This window comes from Tiliqua scincoides, chromosome 8 (assembly GCF_035046505.1).
Source record: "Tiliqua scincoides isolate rTilSci1 chromosome 8, rTilSci1.hap2, whole genome shotgun sequence".
NCBI classification, from domain to species: domain Eukaryota; kingdom Metazoa; phylum Chordata; class Lepidosauria; order Squamata; family Scincidae; genus Tiliqua; species Tiliqua scincoides.
Genome location: NC_089828.1, coordinates 6454651 through 6459668, shown reverse-complemented (window position 1 = coordinate 6459668; position 5018 = coordinate 6454651).

Sequence of the window (5018 nt, the reverse complement as noted above, 5' to 3'; positions counted from 1 at the left end):
GGCAATGGCAGGTATCAACCCAGATAGAAACAATGCAACTATGTTATCTGGAATGAATGTGTACATAAAGACGCATCAAGAGACTTGTTTGAAAGGGAAGGTAGACAGGAGGGAAAAACGTTTCGCTTGCCTATTCTTTTCTTCTCCCAAGGTTGAGTGGCACTACAGTGGGGCTTGGAGAGTGTGTGGGGGGGGGGGAGCTTGCTACAAGGCACCTGCAGGAAAATATTAATTGCAGCTGGCAGTGTCACTGCTGTGTGAGTCATGCTGACTGCTGCACACACAAATGCTCCAATGGCACTAATGGGATTCAAAGCATTACTGCTCTAGGAAGCTCAGGGAAAGGTGAATTGAGTGGTTCTGCCTGGAGCCTGACTCTGCAAAACAGCCTGGGGAACAGCTATCTTTACAATTCCACCCCTCCTTCCACCTGCAGGCACCTTGCTGTGCACTGCATATTTATCCTTCAAGGTAAGAAGTCTTGAAACAAAGCAGAGCACTGTACAAAGCATGCAGTCCTGGTTTCCTCTTGCAGGAAAAAACCAGATCTGGAACAAAGAGAGATTTTGGGGGCTGTTGAGGAGCCCAGCCACTTCTCTCCAAGGGGCTTTGTTGTGATGGATATTTTAGGGGTTAACCTAACTTCTCTCAGAGGAGGAACATTAGGAAAAAGCATGACTAGTGTTTTTCTGTTAAAAACAGGGTAAAAAAAGATCAAGATGACCTGCAGAGAGAGAAAAACATGTGCATCACAGCTTTCCCAAAAGGAACATTCCAGAGTCTTGTGAAATCAAAGTTGCAGGCCAGAACTTCTCCATATATGGCTAACAGACTTCCCAGTTAAAACTAAAACCATGCACCAGTATGCCAAATAAAGAGAGGAAAACAACATGTATATCACATAGGTCAGTTGTTTGTGACAGAGTATAAGTAAAGGAGTTTTGGGTGTAGTTCGGAAAGAAATCAACAATCCACCATAAAGTAACTTCGAACCTGTATCCATCCTAATCTGTTCCTAATCTGTAAATAGCATGTAAATAAATTTTCTATACGCTTGTAAATAAGTCTGTGTCTGCTTAGCATTTGACTCAAAGACCAAGTCCCAAAAAACTCTCTATCAGTTGTCTGATGATGGAATTCAGGTTCCACACAGGTATTGATAATATAACAGGTGCATTAAACATGTGTAAACAGGGGAACAGGAGGAGGGTTTGGAGGCTGGGATGTACAAATGGTGTACAATTAATTTGGTGAGTATAAATGCAGGCTGGCCCCCCAGATGTCCAGTGACATCTTGCTCTGTGTACTGGGACGGCAACACAGCCCAGACCTCTGCTAATAACTCAACTATTTGGAAATACGCCACTTAAAAGTTGTGCCTGTTTTGTTACCAGTCTATCTACGGACAATCATTAGTTTTGAGTTCATCCAGGGGTAGGGCTGTTCAGAACCCTGAGGGGATCACAGAGGCTTAACCATTTGCACAGCTGCTGCTACTGCAAAACTGGAACTGCTCCCCAGTAGTCTCACATGGCCTTCCTCATCCTTCTGGGCTTGGCTGTGCCAGAGGAAATATACACCCCTGTGGCTTGCCCATATGGGCAGGGCTTGAAGTGCACAAACAAGGACCAAGGCATTGGAAACGGGAGCAGGTCCCTTAGGCTTACCTGGGAGTAGGTCCTTGTGAGGTCCATGCCCAAGGTTGGTGTGGGGAGGGAGACAAAAGAGGTGCTGAGTCCTAGAGATCGGCTTGCGCAAATGGTTTAATCTGGTGAGAGTCTTTATGCTCATCAGGGCCTGGTTGTGCCACAGGGGCCCTGGTATACAGTCCTCAGCAGGAGTTGCACCTCCACGCAGATACAGGTAGGTTGAACAGTTCAGGGCACCCCCTGCTGATTAGTTGCCTGGTTGCCCCAGGGGTGAGCTCCTTGCAAGAGGCTTGCTGGAAAGGCTGGGCAGGGCTGGCGAGAGCAATCAGCTGGGGTGCCCCCTGGCAAGGTTGAGGCCCCCCACAGACAGTCCAGGGCCATAAGGGCGGGAGCTGGTGGTGCCAGTCCACACCTGGGTGCCTGGACCTCTCCCCAAGAACTGCAGTCAGCTCTCCGCTGAGGGTAACAAACTGGGTTATGCTTCCAGGGTCCCAGAGCTCTGCAGTACCCTGTTCTGGTCCAGGTGTACCTCCCCTGGAAGAAGGGGCCAGCTGCATCCACTAGGTACCCTTTCTGTCCCTTCAGGGCCAGGTAAAGGCAAAGAGTTGCATACCCTTGCCCAGGCCACTTCTCCCCAGCCAGAGCCCCAGGAGGAACAGACTCTTCATTTGGCTGCCAGGCCCTTTTTGAGCCCAGCAGCTGGCCTGGCAGGCCCCACCCCTTCTGGCCATGGGACTGGCTGGGGATCGGTGGGGCCATGGGCCCTACTCCCTGGGAGATGCTCTGTCTGGGAGCCTGGTCCTGGCAGTACTTGTGGCTTACTCCTGAGGAGACCCCTGCCACGGGGCTGGGCCCAGGTGACAGTCCCACTGAACTGAATGGAACTTGCTTCTGAATAGACGTGCATAGGACTGGGCAGTTAGAGAATTCTCATGCACTTCTCTTTTGAGTCAGTAAAGGGGGCAAGAAAAACCCTTCCCCTCCATGATGACTTTGACTTGCTCTTCCAAACCAGTGGATAGCTACAGAGGGGAGCATGGTTAATAACAGCTCTGGGTGTGTTGCCTGGAATGGGCCCACTGTGTGAGTGTGTTGGGGGGAGAAGCTCTGACTACCCGGTTCCCAGTCCAAATTAACTGCTTTTTGAAAGAGGAAATTCCCTGCAGAGTCATTAGCCCCTCCCAAACAGAAAGACCTATGAAGACTCTCTGTGCGGACTGAGGTCTGACTGGGGCAAGGGTTTTCGGCTCTTCTCAGGGTCCAGCTTGACTGCCACTTGCAGACCACTATCTATCATTGACTTTTATTGCAACCCGGCCTGTGCAGGAGAACTTCCCAGTAGGTTGTACTTCTGTGTCCTGCATCAGACTAACAGACTGCACCTGTTATTCCTGACACCAGAAAGGGAAGGAAGGATGTCATCACTTGCTTCCATGCCTGTCCTTCCTTGCTCTTGCTCTCTCTCTCTCTCTCTCTCTCTCTCTCTCTCCTTCCTTCCTTCCTTCCTTCCTTCCTGGTACGTGACCTTGGTCTTGACGTGCTCTCAGTTTCTCTGCTGATGCAGCAATATGTTTGGAGTGGATTTCAGCAGGGAGTGAGCCTCTGGACACCTCCTAGCAAAAGATAGATTTCTTGCTGACAGGGATGACCACAGTGGGGGCTATGTAAAGGCTAGTGTCCAGGGAGCATAAGTGGCTTGCAGTTCTCATTTCCCCAAATGAGGACCGTGTCTGTGGACAGCACTGTTTGCTATAATATATGGTAGTGTGGGATCATGGGACAGTGGACAGGCCTCTCAAATGAGGCAGAGGGGTGGCATGTCATACTAAGCAGGGACCCTGCAGGCCTATGGAGAGGTGGGGCTATGGCTCGCACTTGGCATGCAAAGGCATCAGAGGGGTCTGACTCAGAATCAGACAGCATTGTATTTACCAAAGGCACCCAAATCCTGCCTAGCCTCTCTCGGTGCGTAGGACCAGGTCACGAACCTGCATGTTTTCTGCACTGTGTGCTGAAACCCTTTGTGGTGAGCCATTTGAGGTGACAGCAATCCAGTTTATGTGTTAGTATCTGCATGTGCAAAGAATGCACATGGGGGAGGTGGCATTACAGTAGCAGATTCTGTTCTGCATGGTAGTTGAAAGCCTGCACACAGCCCCCATGTGCCTGGCTCTGTGTGTGGAGGGTCTGCCTGTGCAAACCCCACTTTTGCAGGTAGATCACTTTTCCCTGATAGTGTAGAGGGAACCCTCCAGGCACGCAGATGTACATACCTGATGCATGTTCAGGTGTCCACTGAGTGCATCAAGAGTGGGGTAGAGGCTGTCTCTACCTTCATATGGTCATTGAACATGCAAGAGAGTTTGGGAAGGGGCAGAATAGCTTAGGGCTTGGATCATGGGGAGGAGGGGACTGTTCCCCTTAGTGTTGGAAGCAGCCCCCCTTAGTTATTCTTATCCTAACCCACTTTCCAGCACTAACATAAGGACAATGCAACTCAGAGGTAAGGGAACAAACATTCCCTTACCTTGAGGAGGCCTCCGTGACTGCCCCCCCAATTGCAGGATGCAGCACATGCCCCACTGGCACAGCTATGCCAGTGCTGGAAAGTGGGTTAGGATTGTGCCCTTTGAGAGTTATTACAGGAGCCACCCAAAGCTATTCTCATTGGGCCTGGCTCTGACCCGGCTTCTGGGTCTGGCCTGAGTCTTTCCTTGGAGGAGCGGAGGGACAGGTAGGGGTTCAGCAAAGAAGCAGCACTGATCCTGCAATTCTGCCCATCCATCCCATTGCATTCCTATGGCTCTTGTTCAGTGGGCAGTTTACAAATTGTGATTGAAGCCCCTGCCCCCTTCTCTGGTCAGACTCGAGCTGCAAGTGGCAAGTTCACCTCTGTTCTGCGCGACTCACAGACATGCTCTCTAGTGGGTTATCTTTGGTGCAGATCTTCTACTAGCAAGACTGGAGGATTCATTGACGTGGCAGAACTTAAGCAGGTAGTAACACCTTGGTAAGTACCAGTGCACCCAAAGGAGCAAAGCTGAGCTTTGGGTGCTGGTATGTTCCCTTTGAGTTACTGCATGGCTGCCTTTGCTGGGGAGAGCATGCCAGTAACCACTTGAATATCAAAGCAACAGCCTGGTTATTTTATGACCCTGATAAAATTATACGTGCTTCTGTTTCTCCCACCCACTCCTTCTTGGTATCAGCTTTGCAGTCTCTTCCTTTCTCTGCCTTTGTCCCCTTCCCCCTGCCTCTCTTGTGCTGTTGGGCAAAAGAGGCAGGTCTGATTTACAGCCCTCTCCTCCTTCGCCTGGGACCCCCCCAGGCACATCATTAACATGCGATGCCTGCCCGCATCATTGCATG